This window comes from Arachis hypogaea, chromosome 15 (assembly GCF_003086295.3).
Source record: "Arachis hypogaea cultivar Tifrunner chromosome 15, arahy.Tifrunner.gnm2.J5K5, whole genome shotgun sequence".
Classification (NCBI taxonomy): Eukaryota; Viridiplantae; Streptophyta; class Magnoliopsida; order Fabales; family Fabaceae; genus Arachis; species Arachis hypogaea.
In genome coordinates, this window is record NC_092050.1 from 20,334,611 (window position 1) to 20,358,846 (window position 24,236).

Consider the following 24,236-nt stretch of genomic DNA (forward strand, 5'->3'; position numbering starts at 1 on the left):
TAATGTAAAGTACTATTATTTTTCTATTCAATTCAATCTTATTCCGATTCTAAGATGTTCATTCGCACCCAAGAACATGATGAATGTGATGATTATGTGACGCTCATCATCATTCTCACTTATGAACGCGTGCCTGACAAACACTTCCATTCTACATGCAAACAAGCTAGAATGAATATCTCTTAGATATCTAATACAGAGGACCGAGTCCGAGATATTAGAATCTTCGTGGTATAAGTTAGAATCCACAGACGGCCATTCCTGAGATCCGAAAAGTCTAAACCTTGTCTGTGGTATTCCGAGTAGGATCTGGGAAGGGATGGCTGTGACGAGCTTCAAACTCGCAAGTGCTGGGCGTAGTGACAGACACAAAAAGATAGTAAATCCTATTCCAGTATGATCGAGAACCGACAAATGATTAGCCATGCAGTGACAGTGCATTGGACCATTTTCACAGAGAGGACGGGATGTAACCATTAACAACGGTGATGCCCAACATACAGCTTGCCATGGAAGGGAGTAGGAATGATTGGATGAAGACAGCATGAAAGCAGAGGTTTAGGAGGAACGAAAGCATCTCTATACGCTTATCTGAAATTCTCACCAATGAATTACATAAGTATCTCTATCTTTATTTTACGTTTTATTTATCTTTTAATTATCAAATCTTTAAAACCATTTGAATCCACCTGACTGAGATTTACAAGGTGACCATAGCTTGCTTCAAGCCGACAATCTCCGTGGGATCGACCCTTACTCACGTAAGGTTTATTACTTGGACGACCCAGTGCTCTTGCTGGTTAGTTGTGCGAAGTTGTGACAAAGTGTGATTCACGTTTGAGAGCACCAAGTCTTTGGCGCCATTGTTAATGATCGCAATTTCGTGCACCAAGATTTTGGCGCCATTGCCGGGGATAGAACGAACAACAATTTCACATTTGTTTCCAGCAACAACAGTGCCAAGTTTGGTCCGGCAACAACACCAAGTTTTTGGCGCCGTTGCCGGGGATTGTTCGAGTTTGGACAACTGACGGTTCATCTGGTTGCTCAGATTAGGTAATTTTATTTTAATTTTAAGCTTTTTGTTTTTATTATTCTTATTTTCGAAAAAAATAAAAAATAATATTTTTAAAAAAATATTTTTCTTCAGAATTTTTAAGAAGGAATTCTGGAATTTCATGGGAAATGTTGAATCCTGGCTGGCTGTAAAGCCATGTCTAAATTCTTTTGGACTGAGGCTTCTTCTTCACATGCTTGAACTATGTATGCTGAAGCTTGGCTGGCTATTGGCCATGTCTAGTGTTTTGGACCGGAGCTTTCATTGAAAGCTTGGCTAAGCCATGTCTAATTCCTGGACTGGAGCTTTAGACTAACATTGCAAGATTCCTGGAATTCTCATTAAAAATTCTGAAATCCTTATTTTCTTTTTCCAAAATATTTTCGAAAAATATACAAAAAAATTAATAAAATCATAAAACCAAAAATAATTTGATGTTTCTTGCTTGAATCTAGTGTCAAGTCATAAGTTTGGTGTCAATTGCATGTTTATCTCTTTCTTGCATTTTTCGAAAATCCATGCATTGCATTCTTCATGATCTTCAAGTTGTTCTTGGTAAGTCTTCTTGTTTGATCTTCATATTTTCTTGTTTTGTGTCTTTTCTTGTTTTTCATATGCATTTTCAATTTGTTAGTGTCTATACATGAAAAATTTTTAAGTTTGGTGTCTTGCATGTTTTTCTTTTCTTTAAATTTTCAAAAATAAGTTCTTAGTGTTCATCTTGACATTCAAAGTGTTCTTGGTGTTCATCTTGACATTCATAGTGTTCTTGCATGCATCATTTGTTTTGATCCAAAATTTTCATGCATTAAGTCTTTTTATTGTTTTTCTCTTTCATCATTAAAAATTCAAAAATAAAAAAAATCTTTCCCTTTTTCTCTCATAAATTTTCGAAAAATTGAGTTGACTTTTCAAAACTTTTTAAAATTTAGTTGTTTCTTATGAGTCAAGTCAAATTTTCAATTCAAAAATTCTATCTTTTTCAAATCTTTTTCAAAAAAATCAAATCTTTTTTATTTTTTTTATGATTTTCGAAAATTTTAAATTGATTTTCAAAAATATTTTTCTTATCTTGTTCATAATTTCAAAATCTTTACTAACCATTAATGTGATTGATTCAAAAATTTTTTAAGTTTGTTACTTGCCTAGTAAGAAAGGTTCAATCTTTAAACTCTAGAATCATATCTTTTTTTTTTCTTGTTAGTCAAGTAATCAACTTTAATTTTCAAAATCAAATCTTTTTAAATTTCTTTTTCAAATCTTTTTCAAAATAAGTTTCAATCACATCTTTTTCAAAATCTTTTCTAACTTCTTATCTTTTCAAAATTGATTTTCAAATCTTTTTCAATTAATCTTATCTTTTTGTTTGATTCATATCTTTTTCAAAACTACCTAACTAATTCTCTCTCTAATTTTCGAAAATCACCTTCCTCTTTTTCAAAATTCCTTTTTAATTAACTAATTATTTTAAATTTTAATTTAATTTAATTTAATTTTTCTTTTTTTTAAATTTTCGAATTTTAACTTTAATTTTAAATTAAAAACAAAAATATTTTTTCTTTCTTTTCAATTATTTTCGAAAATTCTTCTCTCTCTCACCTCCTTCTAATTATTTATTTATCTACTAACAGTTCTCTTCTTCTTAAAAATTCGAACCCTCTCCCTTTTTCTGTGTTCGAATTTCTTTTCTTCTTCTACTCACATAAAGGAATCTCTATACTGTGACATAGAGGATTCCTCTTCTTTTCTATTTTCTTCTTTTTCATATGAGCAGGAACAAGGATAAAAACATTCTTGTTGAAGCTGATCCTGAACCTGAAAGGACTCTAAAGAGGAAACTAAGGGAAGCTAAAGCACAACTCTCTGGAGAAAATCTGACAGAAATTTTCGAAAAAGAAGGAGACATGGCCAAAAATAATAACAATGCAAGAAAGATGCTTGGTGACTTTACTGCACCAAATTTTAATTTACATAGAAGAAGCATCTCAATTCCTGCCATTGGAGCAAATAATTTTGAGTTGAAACCTCAATTAGTTTCTCTGATGCAACAAAACTGCAAGTTTCATGGACTTCCATCAGAAGATCCTTTTCAGTTCTTAACTGAATTCTTGCAAATCTGTGATACTGTTAAGACCAATGGGGTTGATCCCGAGGTCTACAGGCTTATGCTTTTCCCGTTTGCTGTAAGAGACAGAGCTAGAATATGGTTGGACTCTCAACCTAAAGACAGCTTGAACTCTTGGGATAAGCTGGTCACGGCTTTCTTAGCCAAGTTCTTTCCTCCTCAAAATCTTAGTAAGCTTAGAGTGGATATTCAAACCTTCAAACAGAAAGAAGGTGAGTCCCTCTATGAAGCTTGGGAGAGATACAAGGAACTGACCAAAAAGTGTCCTTCTGACATGCTTTCAGAATGGACCATCCTGGATATATTCTATGATGATCTGTCTGAATTATCTAAAATGTCATTGGACCATTCTGCAGGTGGATCCATTCACCTAAAGAAAACGCCTGCAGAAGCTCAAGAACTTATTGACATGGTTGCAAATAACCAGTTCATGTACACTTCTGAAAGGAATCCTGTGAGTAATGGGACGCCTATGAGGAAGGGAGTTCTTGAAATTGATACTCTAAACGCCATATTGGCTCAGAATAAAATATTGACTCAGCAAGTCAATATGATCTCTCAGAGTCTGAATGGATTGAAGGAATCATCCAACAGTACTAAAGAGGCATCTTCTGAAGAAGAAGCTTATGATCCTGAGAACCCTGCAATAGCAGAGGTAAATTACATGGGTGAACCCTATGGAAACACCTATAATCCCTCATGGAGAAATCATCTAAATTTCTTATGGAAGGATCAACAAAAGCCTCAACAAGGCTTTAATAATGGTGGAAGAAACAGGTTTAGCAATAGCAAACCTTTTCCATCATCCACTCAGCAACAGACAGAGAATTCTGAGCAGAACCCATCTAGCTTAGCAAATATAGCCTCTGATCTATCTAAGGCCACTGTGAGTTTCATGAATGAAACAAGGTCCTCCATTAGAAATTTGGAGGCACAAGTGGGCCAGCTGAGTAAAAGGGTCACTGAAACTCCTCCTAGTACTCTCCCAAGCAATACAGAAGAAAATCCAAAGAGAGAGTGCAAGGCCATTGACTTGACCATCATGGCCGAACCTACAAGGGAGGAAGAGGACGTGAATCCTAGTGAGGAAGACCTCCTTGAGACATTCAGTGACCAATAAGGAGTTTTTCTTTGAGGAACCAAAGGAATCTGAGGCTCATCTAGAGACCATGGAGATTCCATTGAACCTCTTTCTGCCCTTCATGAGCTCTGATGAGTATTCTTCTTCTGAAGAGAATGAAGACATTACTGAAGAGCAAGTTGCTAAGTACCTTGGTGCAATCATGAAGCTAAATGCCAGACTATTTGGTAATAAGACTTGGGAAGATGAACCTCCCTTGCTCACCAATGAACTAAATGCATTGGATAGGCAGAAATTACCTCAAAAGAAACAGGATTCTGGAAAATTCTTAATACCCTGTACCATAGGCACCATGACCTTTAAGAAAGCTTTGTGTGACCTGGGGTCAGGAATAAACTTAATGCCACTCTCTGTAATGGAGAAACTTGGGATCTTTGAGGTGCAAGCTGCCAGAATCTCATTAGAGATGGCAGACAACTCAAGAAAACAGCCTTATGGACAAGTAGAGGACGTGTTAGTAAAGGTTGAAGGCCTTTACATCCCTGCTGATTTCATAATCCTAGACACTGGAAAGAATGAGGATGAATCCATCATCCTTGGAAGACCCTTCCTAGCCACAATAAGAGCTGTGATTGATGTGGACAGAGGAGAGTTGGTCCTTCAACTGAATGGGGACTACCTTGTGTTTAAGACTCAAGGTTCTCCTTCTGTAACCATGGAGAGAAAGCATGAAAAGCTTCTCTTACTGCAGAGTCAACTAAAGCCCCCACAGTCAAACTCTAAGTTTGGTGTTGGGAGATTCCAACCTTGCTCTGATTATCTGTGAGGCTCCATGAGAGCTCACTGTCAAGCTATTGACATTAAAGAAGCACTTGTTAGGAGGCAACCCAGTGTTAATTAATCATATCTATTTTATTTTCTTTTTGTTATTTCGTGTTTTATTAGGTTGATGATCATGGAGAGTCACAAAAACTACTGAAAAATCAAAAACAGAATAAAAAACAGCATTAAAAATAGCACACCCTGGAGGAGGAGCATTCTGGCATTTAAACGCCAGAAACAAGCATCTGTCTGGCATTTAACGCCAGAAACAAGCACCAAGCCGGCGTTTAACGCCAGAAACAAGCATCTATCTGGCGTTAAATGCCAGAAACAGGCTACATTTGGGCATTTAACGCCAGAAACAAGTAGCAGTCTGGCGTTAAATGCCAGGATTGCACAGCAAGGGCGTTTTACACGCCTAATTGGAGCAGGGATGTTAAGTCCTTGGCCCCACTGGATCTGTGGACCCCACAGGATCCCTACCACTTCTTCTCTCCTCTTCACACCTTTTCATAACTCTCTTCCCCAAATACCCTTCACCAATCACCTCAATCACTCTTCCCCATCCCTTCTTCACCACTCACATCTATCCTCTCTTCCCCAAAAACCCCACCTACCTTCAAAATTCAAACTATTTTCCCTCCCAAACCTAACCCTAATGGCCGAACCCTAAACCCCATCCCACCCTATATAAATCCCTCATTCCTTCTTCATTTTCACACAACACAACCCTTTCTTCTTCCCTTGGCCGAATACACACCCCTCTCCCTCTCCTCCATTCTTTTTCTTCTTCTCCTTCTTTCTTTCTTCTTTTGCTCGGGGACGAGCAAACATTTTAAGTTTAGTGTGGTAAAAAGTATTGCTTTTTGTTTTTCTATAACCATCAATGGCACCTAAGGCCAGAGAATCCTCAAGAAAGAGGAAAGAGAAGGCAATTGCTTCCACCTCTGAGTCATGGGAGATGGAAAGATTCATCTCAAAGGTCCATCAAGACCACTTCTATGAAGTTGTGGCCAAGAAAAAGTGATCCCTGAGGTTCCTTTCAAGCTAAAAAAGAATGAGTATCCGGAGATCCGACTTGAGATCCAAAGAAGAGGTTGAAAAGTTTTCACCAACCCCATTCAACAAGTCGGGATCTTAATGGTTCAAGAGTTCTATACGAACGCATGAATCACTAGGAACCATGATCAAAGTGTGAACCCGAATCCAAAGCATTGGCTCACCATGGTTCGGGGGAAATACTTAGATTTCAGTCCGGAAAATGTAAGGCTAGCGTTCAACTTGCCAATGATGGAAGAAAACGCACGCCCCTACACTAGAAGGGTCAACTTTGATCAAAGGTTGGACCAAGTCCTCATGGACATATGTGTAGAAGGAGCTCAATGGAAGGTTGACTCAAGAGGCAATCCGATTCAATTGAGAAGACTGGACCTTAAGCCTATAGCTAGAGGATGGTTAGAGTTTATTCAACGCTCAATCATTCCTACTAGCAACCGGTTTGAAGTTACTATAGATCGGGCTATCATGATCCATAGTATCATGATTGGGGAGGAAGTGGAAGTTCATGAGATTATACTTCAAGAACTCTATAAGGTGGATGACAAGTCATCCACTTTGGCAAGGTTAGCCTTTCCTCACCTCATTTGCCACCTCTGCAATTCAGCTGGGATTGACATAGAGGAAGACATCCTCATTGAAGAGGATAAGCCCATCACTAAGAAAATGATGGAGCAAACAAGAGATCATGTACCTCAGCAAGAGCATGAGGAAATTTCCCACCATGAAATCCCTGAGATACCTCAAGGGATGCACTTTCCTCCATAAAAATATTGGAAGCAAATCAACACCTCCCTAGGAGAATTAAGTTCCAACATGGGACAACTAAGGGTGGAACATCAAGAGCACTCCATCATTCTCCATGAGATTAGAGAAGATCAAAGAGCTATGAGGGAGGAGCAACAAAGACAAGGAAGAGACATAGAGGAGCTCAAAAGCACCATTGGTTCTTCAAGAAGAGGAAGACGCCATCCTCACTAAGGTGGACTCATTCCTTAATCTCCTTGTCTATTTATTTTACTGTTTTTCGATTTTTGAGCTTTATGTTTTATTTATGTTTGTGTCTTTACTATATGATCACTAGTGTCTAAGTGTCTATGCCTTAAAGTTATGAATGTCCTATGAATCCATCACCTTTCTTAAATGAAAAATGTTCTAAAAACAAAAGAACAAGAAGTACATGATTTCGAATTCATCCTTGAAATTAGTTTAATTATTTTGATGTGGTGACAATACTTTTTGTTTTCTGAATGAATGCTTGAACAATGCATTTGTCTTTTGATATTGTTGTTTATGAATGTTAAATATGTTGGCTCTTGAAAGAATGATGAAAAAGAGACATATTATTTGATAATCTGAAATATCATAAAAATGATTCTTGAAGCAAGAAAAAGCAGTGAATACAAAAGCTTGTGAAAGAAAAAAAAGGGGAAAAGAAAAATGGCGAAAAAAAAGAGAAAGAAAAAGAAAAAGCAAGCAAAAAAAAAAGCCAAAAGCTCTTAAAACCAAAAGGCAAGAGCAAAAAGCCAATAGCCCTTAAAACCAAAAGGCAAGGGTAATAAAAAGGATCCAAGGCTTTGAGCATCAGTGGATAGGAGGGCCTAAAGGAATAAAATCCTGGCCTAAGCGGCTAAACCAAGTTGTCCCTAACCATGTGCTTGTGGCGTGAAGGTGTCAAGTGAAAACTTGAGAATGAGCAGTTAAAATCAAGGTCCAAAGCAAAAAAAAGAGTGTGCTTAAGAACCCTGGACACCTCTAATTGGGAACTTTAGCAAAGCTGAGTCACAATCTGAAAAGGTTCACTCAGTTATGTGTCTGTGGCATTTATGTATCCGGTGGTAATACTGGAAAACAAAGTGCTTAGAGCCACGACCAAGACTCATAAAGTAGCTGTGTTCAAGAATCAACATATTGAACTAGGAGAATCAATAACACTATCTAAATTCTAAGTTCCCATAGATGCCAATCATTCTGAACTTCAATGGATAAAGTGAGATGCCAAAACTATTCAAGAGGCAAAGAGCTGCTAGTCCCGCTCATCTGATTGGAGCTAAGTTTCACTAATATTTTGGAATTTATAGTATATTCTCTTCTTTTTATCCTATTTGATTTTCAGTTGCTTGGGGACAAGCAACAATTTAAATTTGGTGTTGTGATGAGCGGATAATTTATACACTTTTTGGCATTGTTTTTACATAGTTTTTAGTATGATTTAGTTAGTTTTTAGTATATTTTTATTAGTTTTTAAATAAAATTCACATTTCTGGACTTTACTATGAGTTTGTGTGTTTTTCTATGATTTCAGGTATTTTCTGGCTGAAATTGAGGGACTTGAGCAAAAATCAGATTCAGAGGTTGAAGAAGGACTGCAGATGCTGTTGGATTCTGACCTCCTTGCACTCAAAGTAGATTTTCTGGAGCTACAGAACTCCAAATGGCACGTTCTCAATTGCGTTGGAAAGTAGACATCCAGGGCTTTCCAGAAATATATAATAGTTCATACTTTGTTTGAGTTTAGATGACGCAAACTGGCATTCAACGCCAGCTTCTTGCGCTATTCTGGAGTTAAACGCCAGAAACAGGTTGCAAAGTGGAGTTATACGCCAGAAACAGGTTACAAACTGGCGTTCAACTCCAAGAGAAGCCTCTACACGTGTAAAGCTCAATGCTCAATCCAAGCACACACCAAGTGGGCCCCGGAAGTGGATTTCTGCATCATTTACTTATTTCTATAACCCTAGTAACTAGTTTAGTATAAATAGAACTTTTTACTATTGTATTCAGAATCTTTGGATCATCTTTGATCAGTTTTATGCTATCTTAGACCTTTATGGGGGCTGGCCATTCGGCCATTCCTGGACCATTATCACTTATGTATTTTCAACGGTAGAGTTTCTACACACCATAGATTAAGGTGTGGAGCTCTACTGTTCCTCAAAAATTAATGCAAAGTACTATTATTTTTCTATTCAATTCAAGCTTATTCCTATTCTAAGATGTTCATTCGCACCCAAGAACATGATGAATGTGATGATTATGTGACACTCATCATCATTCTCACTTATGAACGCGTGCCTGACAAACACTTCCGTTCTACATGCAAACAAGCTAGAATGAATATCTCTTAGATATTTAATACAGAGGACCGAGTCCGAGATATTAGAATCTTCGTGGTATAAGTTAGAATCCATGGACGGCCATTCTTGAGATTCGGAAAGTCTAAACCTTGTCTGTGGTATTCCGAGTAGGATCTGGGAAGGGATGGCTGTGACGAGCTTCAAACTCGTGAGTGCTGGGCGTAGTGACAGACGCAAAAGGATAGTAAATCCTATTCCAGTATGATCGAGAACCGACAGATAATTAGCCATGCAGTGACAGCGCATTGGACCATTTTCACAGAGAGGACGAGATGTAGCCATTAACAACGGTGATGCCCAACATACAGCTTGCCATGGAAGGGAGTAGGAATGATTGGATGAAGACAGCAGGAAAGCAGAGGTTCAGGAGGAACGAAAGCATCTCTATACGCTTATCTGAAATTCTCACCAATGAATTACATAAGTATCTCTATCTTTATTTTACGTTTTATTTATCTTTTAATTATCAAATCGCTAAAACTATTTGAATCCGCCTGACTGAGATTTACAAGGTGACCATAGCTTGCTTCAAGCCGACAATATCCGTGGGATCGACCCTTACTCACGTAAGGTTTATTACTTGGACGACCCAGTGCACTTGTTGGTTAGTTGTGCGAAGTTGTGACAAAGTGTGATTCACGTTTGAGAGCACCAAGTCTTTGGCGCCATTGTTAATGATCGCAATTTCGTGCACCAGTGACTATAGAACACTACAAGCTATTGCTTATTTGTGGCCGTTTTTTTCTTATTTGTGGAGATTTATAACCCCCACCAAATGGTTTGTGGGGGTTTCTAAAACTTCCAAAATTTGAGGTGTCACGAGGTCTTTTGTGGGGGGGGTTTTGTATGTGTTTAGTGAAGGTTTTATATTAGATTTTGTGGCAATTTTAAATCACTTTTGTGACAGTTCAAAACCCCCACAAATTAATTTTTTAATTAAAAAAAATAATTATTTTGTGAAATTTTTAAACTTCCACAAATCCTATAATTATTTATTTATTTTTAAATTCAAATCATTCATTAATCTCATCTCATTTACATACTCTCAAATTAGATATTTTTTAATATTAAAATTTAAAAACTAAATCTTGACAATTCAAAACACAGTCAAAAAATTCTTTACAATTCAGAGACACCCCCATCCAGATCGGTAATACAGCCCAAGAACAAAAGTATTTGATTCAAACATTCATGATGGTAGAATCTACAACTTAATATATATATATATCTTGACAATTCAAAACACAGTCAAAAAATTCTTTACAATTCAGAGACACCCCCATCCAGATCGGTAATACAGCCCAAGAACAAAAGTATTTGATTCAAACATTCATGATGGTAGAATCTACAACTTAATATATATATATATATATATATATATATATATATATATATATATATATATCATGGAATTAAACATGAAAAATGCTCCAGATGTATTAATTATCAAATAGGGAAGAGGAACGTGGCTGGGAAGGGTGGAAAACAACCATCAATTCTCATGAGTGATCAACTGCTTCTTTATATTAATCTGTCTTCTGTGTCCAATGATACAGGTTGCAAAATATTCACAATTGTAGTATAATTAAAAATGCTTTAGTGATATAATACCTCTAAAACTTGCAAAAGGTCCAATGATTCTCCATGATTGTGGAGAAGGCGAACAGCAGCATTAAACATGGGCTCCTTACCATCTTGTGGATCCAAATACATTTCAAGAAACCTGAGGCCATCATCACATTTAAGAATGCAAAATTCCATTATAATGTGCAAAAGAACTTCTAAATAGATAAATAAAGTATTGAAAGGGTTCAAGGGAGACATACTGCCGGTAAGCATCAGGTCTGCCAATTTCAGCACAATACTCCTTAGCAGCCTCACTGTCTTCCAACTTTCTGTGAGCCAACAGACATAATAATATTTTAAGACATAAATAAAATCAGTGTATATACATACAGATAAGCTCAATAAATAAAATCAGTGTATGATAATGATCACAGACAAAGAATTATGTATAATAACCAAAGTCAGATAAACAGAGTTTAAGATAACAGTATAACACAATTAGAAGACTTAAAATTTACTTTTTCTAACCATAACTCTGACCCTTCAATCAAGTCAAGAACTTCTTCTGGATCATACAAGTCAGAGGATTGCAAAAATACCTACAATCTTTTTCTTACACTAGTCTAAAAGATTGATATCCCAAAGGTACTCTCAATATTACCACTATCAATATTACCACTGGAGAAACCTACAATGAAAAGAAATCAGGTCAACTGCATATATAGACACAGCATGTATACCAACCAAAAGCAAGGAACTTGAAAACAAGCATTGCATTACAATTTTAGGAAGTTTAAAAATACACAAGAGGATTAAGAGCCAATTTTTGGATGTCAATGTGATCTGTGGCAGAAGTCCACTCATGTATATTTGAATAAAAATAATAAGTAAATTTAAGGCAAATATAAAATGATATAAACCCACCAGCAAGGGAAAATTGAATCTCTTTATGAATCTGACACATTCATCATGACCTGTAAAGAAGCATCAAAAGTTTATGTTTTAATCAAGCCAAGCCATCAAATAATTGAAAAGGATACTAGCATTTGTACAGATGACCCAACACACAATCTAGAAATAACATAGAACAATGACACTTTCAATAGAAAAGAAAATTTACTGGGAGATATGCACCATCAATAGAGAAATTGAAGCAACCCAGGCAATCTCCAATAAGTGAATCAGCTCCACACTGGAAAACTATTGCACCAGGTTGATATGTTTCCACTACTTTAGAGATGATTGTAGAACCTATGCACAATTACTCAAGAGGGGGGTGAATTGAGTATTGCAACAACAATGAATCTTTTTGCGAAAGTTAAAGACAATATACAAAAGTGTTATTGTACTAGTATTTTTCCAAGAGCTTAACTCAATTGCTAAGCATTTATAAGGAGCTTTTACTTTCCAATAGACACCAACTCAAATACATTGATCAAGCTTTTCACCAATCGGACTTAAGCTATTCCTTAAGTACTTACGAAGCTACTTTTCGATCACAATTTATTTGCTCAAAGGTAAAAGACAATAATATTGAAGAGATGAGTTTGGAGAGATGCAAACGCTATTTAGAGTGGTTCGGCACAATCCTTGTCCTACGTCCACTTTCTTTCTCAATCGCTATTGAGAAGTTCCACTATTGCCAAGCTTCAAGGTGCTCGCGCAAAACCTTTTACAATCCGAGTCCTTAGTTTCTAACACCTCACGGTATATGATCCCCACTCGTATACTAACCCACTCCACTTAGAGATACCTTCTCTAAGATTTACCTTGAGTACTTAGTATACTTCTTTGGTATCCTCACCGACTATAGTGTTTATAACTCTTGACTCAACCTTGGAGATCACACTCCAATTTACAAAGTGTACAAGAAAACAATTCTCAAAGAATTGTTGAGACGAAATGAGTACTCTCTAGAAGAGTGTATGATTACAAGTTTAGCACTATTGAACCAATTGATATTGCTCTCTCAAATTGTGTATTATAACACCTTAAAAAATTTTGTAGAATGAAAGAATATGAACAAGATAGTTTGCAAATACTCAAGTATATGAAATAAGGCTTCAATCCATCTATTTATAGACTCCCCAAACCTTAGAAACGTTGGGGAGTTAATGGGATGGAGCCTTTTTGTCAAAACTAGCCGTTTTTTATGTTTTTGAATCATTTGCATCGATGCATAACACTTTGCATCGATGCAAATGTGTCTTTGAAGCTGAAATTTGAATTTTCAGCTAGGTTGCATCGATGCAAACATCTTTGCATCGATGCAACAAGTCGTCGCATGCTTTGCATCGATGCAAGATGAGTGTGCATCGATGCAAACCTTAAAGAATGGCTTAAAATCACTTCAAAATACTTAGGATTGATCTCAAACTTGTTGGAGTCAATTCCTATGCTTTTGTACCTTTGAAAACAAGTTTTTAAACCATTTGGCTAGCATCGAATTGCAAGATGTGCATCAAAACATTTTGTGAGTGTGTGTTGAGAGATTTAGCAATTGGTTCTTAACAAGAAGTTACCTAAGTCCTAAGACACTATACTTGTCTTCAAATGTTGTGGACTTGAGTTTCTTGTTGTTGTTGTGTTGCTTTCAACTCTTCATTCCTCAACGTTGAATGTTGGTTGATCTTTCAACATGCTTGTTCATTCAAGTTGTTTGTTGGTTTGTCTTTCATGTCGTTTGTTGGTTTGTCATTCATCAAAACCTACGAATACAAACTTCGCATACAAGCAACATGATTTACAATTTCCCCCTTTTTGATAATGACAAACCAATTTTGAGGATATGCATTTATAAATGATTTTGAAAGCAACAATAATGCACTTTGTTTTATAGAAAGCTTTGGAGAAGACTTCACAAAAAAATTTTGCAGGAGTTCCCCCTAAATATGTGCATTTGTTCCCTTAAAGGGCGTTTATCAAAGAAAACGATTTAGATATCAAAAGTTTTTGCTTAGCGGAAGTCTTTTTGAAATCATTGTTTCGCAAACTTATTTCTTCTTTTCAAATCCTCAAACTTCTTCTTTTTCAAAAGTTCAAAACTTCAAATATCCTCAAACTTTTCTTCCCCCTTTTGATATTATCAAAAAGAAAGGAGTTTGAAATGTGTCATAGAAGCATGCATAAAACAATGAATTTTTTTTTTTAAGTTCAATATCTCTATTAATCTCAAGGATGAGATATTCCCCCTTTCAAAAAGAATTTGATTTCCTCTTTTTATATATAACAAGCATGCATAATTCCCCCTAAAGAAGTGAAATATATCAAGGCATGCACATTAACTTAAAATAGGGGTACCAAGCCTATTTTGAGTTATTCACCAAATAAGCATACAAGCATTAATCATTAAACAAAATTATGAAGGAAATATCAAAGTATTTAAACCATAATAGAAATCCTTAGCTTACTAGGAGTTAGTTTAACAATTCATATAATCAAATAAACATAAAGCAATAAAAAGTGACTTGATGAAGAGGAGACAATCAATCTTGGTCTTCATCATCATCATTATCCTCTTCATACGGTAGGTGGATGCCGAAATGCTCATATAAGTCATCAATACGACGATCCAAGCGACCCGTGCGATGATCTACACGAGACACACGACGATTAAGTGCTTCAAGTTGCCTACCATGCTCTACTTCAATCCTTTGGATGTTTTGGTTGATGGATTGTAATTCTCTCATTACATCAACCAAAGAGGGTGGTTCTTGAGCTTGAGGTGCTTGTGGAGGAGCTTGCTCTTGAGGACCTTGTTCATCAACATTTCTTCTTCCCATTTTGTTGAGAATATGAGTGTTGATACAAGATTGAGGTGGTACTTCCTTGGCAATCTCATTTGATATATCAATACCAACATAATCAAAGACTTTAGACCATAGGCAAAGGAATCCTAATCCACCATTCTTATCCTTCATCTTGAGCCTAATCATATGTTGTACTATAAAGTATGGCCAATTAATCTTAATCCCATTCATCATAGCCCACATGACAATCAAATCTTCATCATTTACATTCGCATGCCCGGATATTCTAGGTTGCAATACATAGGTGACTAGATATAACAAAGTTCTATGTTCCGCACTCATTGAATTGCAACTAATTTTGGAGTGAGCTCCTTGTACAAGGTTGAACAAATGCATGGCATTGTCCTTTGAATAACCCCATTCATCAATTGGGGTTTTACCACCTTGAAACAAGTCACTTTGATTTGGCAACTCCCAAATGGTGGCTAACTCATCACCATCTAGCCTATAATCCTTTCTTCCTATCTTGAAGAATAATGTGAAATTTGATTCATCTTCCTCATTAATCTCAAGCATGAGTGTACTATAGGCTATGGCAACTAAATCCGGATAATATTTACTCTTAATTTGAACAAAATCCATGAGGCCTTGATGAACTAGAATAGCCTTAAGAGTATCAAACTTATGAATGACAAGAAGGGTCGGATCCAAATACCTCGGAGGAATTTCCTTTCTTCCGGCGAGCCTTGCCTCATAGAATTGAAGATCTTCATTAGAAGCAAAGTACCTTGCCAAAGGATGATCATTTGGAGGTGGAACCACACTTGAAGAGCCTTTTGACTTCTTGATGGTTCTCTTGATTCTAGGCATTGTGGATGATTTTGTTTTATGGGTTTTGTAGAGGAGAATGTGGGGACTTCAAATATGTAATTTGTTTGTAGTGGGTATCTAAGTTTTGTGAGTTGTATGAAGCTATATGTGAGCTTGTTTTGGAGGTTATGGAGGTTTGAATGTGGGGATATGAGTTGTGAGGTTGAAGATGATGAAAAAGTGGGGTTTTGTTGCTCAAAAATGCCAAATTCACGTGTTTTTGTGCAATTTGGTCGTGTTTGCATCGATGCAATAGGCTTTGCATCGATGCAACATACATCATTTTGCCCAAAATCACCAAATTTTCATCCTTTGGTGGTTCTTTCTTCAATCCTTTGAGTTCCATCATGTATATACTCACTTAAACTATTATAAACTTCAATTTGTTGATCCTCCATTGTTTATAATCTTCAAATTCTTCAATCTACCTCAAGATTAATCACTCATTCATCAACTCATAAACCTACAAAACAATGGCTAATTAGATATCTCCAATGCTTAAGTTAGTAAGAGATACAAAAATAGCAATATAAATACAATGAATTCAAACAAATCATATTAGATTAGAATCCAAGATACCAAGTTCATTTCGGATGTTAAAAAAACTTTCTTTACATAAAGGTTTAGTGAAGATGTCCGCTAGTTGTTTACTAGTTTCGACAAATTCAATAACCACATCACCCTTTTCAACATGGTCTCTTATGAAGTGATGTCTAATCTCAATATGCTTGGTTCTTGAATGTTGAACCGGATTCTTGGTTAAATTTATTGCACTAGTATTATCACATTTGATAGGAATGTGATCAAGCATGAGTCCATAGTCCACAAGTTGTTGTTTCATCCATAAAATTTGGGCGCAACAACTACCGGCGGCTACATACTCGGCTTCGGCGGTAGACAAGGCTACACTTACTTGTTTCTTACTATGCCATGAAACAAGAGAGTTTCCTAGCAAGTGACAAGTGCCGCTAGTGCTTTTCCTATCCAATTTGCAACCGGCAAAATCGGAATCGGAATAACCAATCAAATCACAAGTAGATCCTTTCGGATACCACAATCCAACATTTAATGTTCCTATGAGATACTTCATAATCCTTTTTACCGCACTTAAGTGAGATTCCTTAGGATTAGCTTGGTATCTCGCACACATGCATACACTAAACATGATATCTGGCCTACTTGCCGTTAGATAAAGTAATGATCCTATCATGCCTCTATACTTCTTTACATCTATGTTTTTACCTTGTTCATCTTTGTCAAGGTAGCAAGTAGTGCTCATTGGTGTGTCCATTGCCTTAGCATTGTCCATTCCAAATCTTTTGAGCAATTCCTTGCAATATTTGGTTTGGCTAACGAAAGTTCCTTCTTTTCCCCTTTCGAAACATCACCAATGACGTTGTCTAGAGGATGATCCTTTGAAGTACGCCAGTCCTTTGGAAGTGCATTTATTTGTGCTTGTGATGGTTCAATTTCTTCAACTTGAACACTATCCTTTGTTGAGCTTGTAGAGGTTTCATTTAAATCTTTTTCTTTGTCTTCACCATTCAAATTTAGTGAATCAAAGTTTTCTACATTTTCATCAAAATCTTTTCTAGCACAACAACGGTTAGTTTCATCAAAAGCGACATGAATACTTTCTTCCATAGTCATGATGCGTTTATTATATACTCTAAAAGCTTTGCTAGTTAAAGAGTAGCCTAAGAAGATTCCTTCATCAGCCTTAGCATCAAATTTGCCTAAGTTATCTTTTCCATGATTTAGAATAAAGCATTTACAGCCAAAGACGTGAAGGTGGGAAATATTTGGCTTTCTTCCTTTGTACAATTCGTACGGTGTTTTCTTAAGAATAGGTCGAATGATAATCCTATTCATAACATAACACGCGGTACTAACTGCATCCGCCCAAAAGTACTTAGGAATATTAGCCTCATTGAGCATAGTTCTCGCCATTTCTTCTAAATGACGATTTTTCCTTTCAACCACACCATTTTGTTGTGGTGTTCTAGGAGAGGAAAAATTATGCTCAATGCCATTTTCTTCACAAAAAGTTTCAAAAAGATTGTTTTCAAATTCTCCACCATGATCACTTCTAATAGATGATATATGCAAATTCTTTTCATTTTGAATAACTTTGGCTAATCTTTTGAATGCTCGAAATGCATCACTCTTGTTTGCTAGGAACAAGGTCCATGTAAATCGAGAGTAATCATCAATAATAACTAAAGCATAGTAATTGCCACCAAAGCTCATAGTCCTAGAAGGACCAAATAAATCCATGTGCAAAAGTTGTAATGGCCTTGTTGTTGAAACAATGTTTTTGGATTTAAAAGAGGCCTTTACTTGTTTTCCCTTTTGACATGCGTCGCAAAGGACGTCTTTTTCAAAACGTAGCTTTGGTAAGCCAATTACTAACTCTTTAGAGACCAACTTGCTAAGATGGTCCATGTTAGCATGAGCTACTCTACGATGCCATAACCAAGTTTCATCATTTTTACTAACAAGGCATTTCACATCATTTGAGGAAACTTCATCTAGATTAATCATGTATACATTGTCAACACGGTGCCCAATTAGCACAATTTCATTAGTGTCTTGCCTTTTTATCAAACAACATTTTGAATCAAAGGTGACTAAGTTTCCTTTGTCACAAAGTTGGCTAACACTAATGAGATTATGTTTGAGACCTTTGACAAGTATAACATTATCTATGGAGGTAGAAGAATTTTTACCAACTTTTCCAACGCCGATTACTTTGCCGGTGTTGTTGTCTCCATAGATCACGTTTCCTCCGTTTGTAGGCTCTATTGCGGTGAACTTTGATTCATCGCCGGTCATGTGTTTGGAGCATCCACTATCAACATACCAATTTGTATCCTTAGCTCCAACACGTACCTACAAAACAATTAAAATTGGGATTTAGGTACCCAAGTGAATTTGGGTCCTTGATGGTTAGTATGAGCATAATGCCCATAAGGTGCCCATCTCGTATCTTGACTACGAAAGTTTATATGTTTAATTCTAGTAAAGCATACGGGTGCTATATGACCTACTTTATTACAATAATGACATATGACATTTGGATTATGCATCCTATGCATGTTTCTAAATGGTTGCCTAGGTTGTTTCCTAAATGCAACATCTTTTGATCTATATGCATTGTGATTATAATTTCTAAATGAAGCATGTTGAGGAGGATGTTTAAAGGCTTCATTCCTTTTAGGCATGCTTGCCTTTTGGGCTTGCGGTTGCCTAATAGGAGTTTTAGTATTTTTAAATTTTCCTTTTTCAAAACCTAAACCTTCCTTATTATGAACATGCTTTTGGTTTTTCAACATTTTATCTAAGTTCTTTGAAGATTCATTGAACTTAGCTAAAGTGTTCTTAAGATTTGTAATTTCATTTTTATGCATTTTACAAGATTTGTATGGATCACTACTTGTGCTACACTTATCTTTTCCAAGATTGATATTCTCGTTTTTCAACATCTCATTTTGTTTTAAAAGATCCATATTCTTTTTCTTTAGGAGAGAATAATCTTGGGTAAGTTTTGTGTACACCTCAAGTAAGGCATCATATTCATCTTGTAAATTAAAAGAAGTGGAGTTGTCATCACTAACCTTTTCTTCGCTTGCCATTAAGCAAAGATTTGCAACCTCGTCGTCATCGGAGTCGGATTCATCCTCGTTCTCCCATGATATGTATGCTTTCTCCTTCTTCTTAAATTTCTTGTTTTTGTCCTCCTTTTGAAGTTTTGGACAATTGGGTTTAATGTGTCCAACTTCTCCACACTCATAGCATTTTGGTACCTTTGTTTTGCTCTTGAAGTTTTTCTTCATTGCAAACTTATTGAATCTTTTTAATAAGAGTGCAAATTCTTCATCTCCTTCTTCTTCATTATCATCACTCTCTTCTTGTAGTGATGTTGTTTTAAGGGCGAGACTTTTCTTCTTGCTTTCTTCACCTTTTTGTCTATTTAGCATAGTCATTTCATAGGTGAGAAGATTACCTCGTAGTTGATCAAATGTAAGTTGATCATAGAGCCTTCCTTCCACAATGGCGTTCACTTTTGAGTTCCATTTTGGTGTAAGGCTTGTAAGCACCTTGGTCACAATTTGTTTATCATTGTATTTTGTGCCAAGCATGCTTAGGTTGTTGAAGATCTTGGAGAGTCTTTCAAGAGCTTCTTCAATGCTCTCTTCATCTTTCATTTTAAAATTTTCCCATTCATGAACTAACATAAATACCTTTGATTCTTTAACGTGGTCGGTTCCTTCGTAAGTGATTTGGAGTTTATCCCAAATCTCTTTAGCGGTTTCACATGTAGAGATCTTCATATAATCATGCTCGTTAAGTGCACAATGAATGAAGTTGATGGCTTTATCATTCATTGCCACTTTCTTCCAATCATCGTCACTATATTCATCTTCTCCTTTCGGTACTTGCTTTGAGACGGAGACTTCTCCTTCTTTAGCGCTTGTTGTCTTTGTTGGAATGTGATTTCCATTCTCAATCACTTTCCAAATTCTCACATCTTGAGAACGGATCCAAATTCTCATCTTATTTTTCCAATAAGAGTAATTTGTTCTGCTAAAAAGAGGAGGTCTAGCGGTTGAGTTACCTTCACTAGTGTTGTTGTTGTTAAAGCTTGTGCTTGCCATGATCTTTTCCCTTAAACGGTTAAGTCTTTCAAAGGGTTAAGCTCTGATACCACTTGTAGAACCTATGCACAATTACTCAAGAGGGGGGGGGTGAATTGAGTATTGCAACAACAATGAATCTTTTTGCGAAAGTTAAAGACAATATACAAAAGTGTTATTGTACTAGTATTTTTCCAAGAGCTTAACTCAATTGCTAAGCATTTATAAGGAGCTTTTACTTTCCAATAGACACCAACTCAAATACATTGATCAAGCTTTTCACCAATCGGACTTAAGCTATTCCTTAAGTACTTACGAAGCTACTTTTCGATCACAATTTATTTGCTCAAAGGTAAAAGACAATAATATTGAAGAGATGAGTTTGGAGAGATGCAAACGCTATTTAGAGTGGTTCGGCACAATCCTTGTCCTACGTCCACTTTCTTTCTCAATCGCTATTGAGAAGTTCCACTATTGCCAAGCTTCAAGGTGCTCGCGCAAAACCTTTTACAATCCGAGTCCTTAGTTTCTAACACCTCACGGTATATGATCCCCACTCGTATACTAACCCACTCCACTTAGAGATACCTTCTCTAAGATTTACCTTGAGTACTTAGTATACTTCTTTGGTATCCTCACCGACTATAGTGTTTATAACTCTTGACTCAACCTTGGAGATCACACTCCAATTTACAAAGTGTACAAGAAAACAATTCTCAAAGAATTGTTGAGACGAAATGAGTACTCTCTAGAAGAGTGTATGATTACAAGTTTAGCACTATTGAACCAATTGATATTGCTCTCTCAAATTGTGTATTATAACACCTTAAAAAATTGTGTAGAATGAAAGAATATGAACAAGATAGTTTGCAAATACTCAAGTATATGAAATAAGGCTTCAATCCATCTATTTATAGACTCCCCAAACCTTAGAAACGTTGGGGAGTTAATGGGATGGAGCCTTTTTGTCAAAACTAGCCGTTTTTTATGTTTTTGAATCATTTGCATCGATGCATAACACTTTGCATCGATGCAAATGTGTCTTTGAAGCTGAAATTTGAATTTTCAGCTAGGTTGCATCGATGCAAACATCTTTGCATCGATGCAACAAGTCGTCGCATGCTTTGCATCGATGCAAGATGAGTGTGCATCGATGCAAACCTTAAAGAATGGCTTAAAATCACTTCAAAATACTTAGGATTGATCTCAAACTTGTTGGAGTCAATTCCTATGCTTTTGTACCTTTGAAAACAAGTTTTTAAACCATTTGGCTAGCATCGAATTGCAAGATGTGCATCAAAACATTTTGTGAGTGTGTGTTGAGAGATTTAGCAATTGGTTCTTAACAAGAAGTTACCTAAGTCCTAAGACACTATACTTGTCTTCAAATGTTGTGGACTTGAGTTTCTTGTTGTTGTTGTGTTGCTTTCAACTCTTCATTCCTCAACGTTGAATGTTGGTTGATCTTTCAACATGCTTGTTCATTCAAGTTGTTTGTTGGTTTGTCTTTCATGTCGTTTGTTGGTTTGTCATTCATCAAAACCTACGAATACAAACTTCGCATACAAGCAACATGATTTACAATGATCTATAGCATAAAAATTTTCAAAGTTTCAGATTAAACGCAATCAAGTAAGAAATAATGCACAGAGACAAAGTAAGAGGGAGTTGGACTTACAGTCTTGAAAAGTTGAGTAAAGCTAGGGTCATCTATTCCATCCTTGAATGGGACATCTATGACATAATATAATGCCTTCTTTTTCTCCTATTTCCTTCTTTTTCTCCTATTTCCTTCAATACAACGCGCAACTTATTATTCCTTCTCTTAGAAACAAAAAGCATGGCGTAGTTAAGAAGTTTCCTTATAGAAATAATAAAATAATGGATTAATTGATATCATATTTTATGCAATAAATGTAACAACTTCTTAAGCTTAAATACAATACTTAATAAGAAAATCAAATTAAGGACTTTTTTATTACCCGGTCAGGATTTTCAGTATTCAGAATAAATGGGAATGTCAATTTCGCCTTTAAACCTCTTCAGCGAGTAGAAGCCATGCATATGAAAAGGAAATAGTGAAAATAAGGTAAACCTGAGGATGAGCTAGAGTTCCTTTGGTGTCGTAGGCTACTTCAAGTGGGATATCAAAGGTTGCACAGCCACGCGAATACACCACCACGCTCTCTAGAGGCTCCAGAAAGCCGCGGTTTTTAGTAGACATGGTTGAGCACACGAAATCCATCACGCAGATATCTGTGCATACGCCTACAACCACCAGCTTCCTAATCCAAGCAACAAAAGAAAATGCATTACATTAGTGGTTATAACTTTTAATGATATGATATAAAAAATCAGCAGTTTACTTTGCTAGAAACAATCACAAATTACTCATTGTGTTGATCTTATTCTTCTTCACCCAATCTACAAAAACAGTGAGGAGGATAAGGGTCCTCTGACTTGTTAGGTGGTGAGAATCCAGGAAAGCCATGACTGGCAATTTCTTCTCATAGCACAATCTTGCTAGCCTTTTTGATTTATTGATCATCCTTTATATCTGTCTGTTGGCTTCTCTTGGAGCCTAAAAAGCAAGTAAAATAATCACAAACACACATGCAGGGTCTCAAATCTGAATACTAGTAAATGAAGAGTACCAAATTTCCAGAACCAACAGTACAGAATCCATTTATGATGTCCACAAGAACAAGACCATTGACAGTGGCTTTGGTTAATACCACTGACTCCTGCTCCAGAGGAATCAAATTCTTGAGGAGCTCAACTATTTGTGACACCATATTCCCTTTTCCGCACTAGTAAGTAATATGAATTCTTAGTTAAAATCGGTGAGTAACTATTACATGCTCACTTCATAATTCGAAGTGTACCTACGTACATTCACTGAGGTAAATTCACAAACATGTTCTACTCATGGTTCACCATATCTCAAACAAATTATACTGAATTCGAAGACCAATCCTTTTTTTCTCACTTGACCAAAATTAACTACAAAGAATTGCATACTAAATTCCCCACTCTGTGTATTATATGCCAATTTTTCTTCAAATAAGATTTAATACTTTACTCAATAAAATTTATAATTTAATTTACGGTTAGGAAGAACATAACCATATCTTCCATATACATAAATGAATAAATTAATAAAAAGTTTCCCTAATGAGAGGAGCTGCCGAATTAGCTTAAGCACGAAGATATCATCTACCACTACCAGTTAATGCAAGTCATACGCAGAATCAAACATAGTATATAGATTCAATTTCTCAAGTTTGGCTACTAGACGAAAATAAACAACACTAAAAGCGAAGAACAACGAAAAATAGTGAGACCAGAGGAGGCGGCAAGCAGAGGAGGCAACGGTGAGAAAAGAACCACACAATGATGAGCAACGACAAATCTGGACGGCGATGCGATAATCTGCGACAAAGGACTGAGCAGAGGAGGCGATGGTGAGAAAAGAATGACACGACGACGAGCAACGGCAAAATGATCAGAGGAAGACGGCGAGCAACGACATTGACATAGAAGCTTGATGGCGGCAACGACGAGGACATGAACGGCGACAGTGGCGAGCTTACTCTCCCTCTGATTACGAACACTACAACGAACTTAATGGTGATAATGGCGAAGATGAATCTGGTGGCAGAGAATAGATCTAGGGTTCAGATCTCAATTTTTTTTAATTTTAAATTTGTTTGGATAAGTTTTTATTTAGAGTGAAATTTATTTGGGTTTAATTATAATAATTTAGAATATAAACATTTGTCTGGATGATTGGACTTAGATATTTTTGAATTTTAACTAGTAGTAATTAATGGAAATTTTATATTATGCCACAAATAAAAAATATTGGGGAGGTTTTAAAAAACTTCCATAAAAAAGTCTCATAACTAAATAGAAATCTTGTAGTGAAATAGGCTATGGTGACAATTTTAAAAGAGGATAGATAAGTCATGGTCACACTAGACAATAGATTATGCTATGATCACGATTACACAAAAGGATAACTATATAGTAAGCTATAGTCACAGTTTAAAACAGGGATGACTATAAAGTAGGCTATGGTCACTATTTTAAAATTCGGTAACCATAAATAAGTTAAACCGTGACCATAAGCATGA

At 36.2% G+C, this 24,236-nt stretch overlaps 1 long non-coding RNA gene and 1 other non-coding gene across 2 annotated transcripts; both read right to left on the reverse strand.

Annotated features, from left to right (window-relative positions):
* Positions 1 to 3,354: 3,354 nt before the first annotated feature.
* On the reverse strand, positions 3,355 to 3,462 carry LOC112752158 (small nucleolar RNA R71). The gene has a single exon (XR_003176606.1). It is a non-coding gene; the product is annotated as a small nucleolar RNA R71 (small nucleolar RNA).
* An 18,675-nt stretch (positions 3,463 to 22,137) lies between these two features.
* LOC112748067 (uncharacterized) lies at positions 22,138 to 23,798 on the reverse strand. Its single transcript, XR_011872955.1, has 3 exons — positions 22,755 to 23,798; positions 22,492 to 22,681; positions 22,138 to 22,385 (listed from the first exon to the last, which is right to left on the reverse strand). It is a non-coding gene; the product is annotated as an uncharacterized lncRNA (long non-coding RNA).
* Between the last annotated feature and the right edge of the window lie 438 nt (positions 23,799 to 24,236).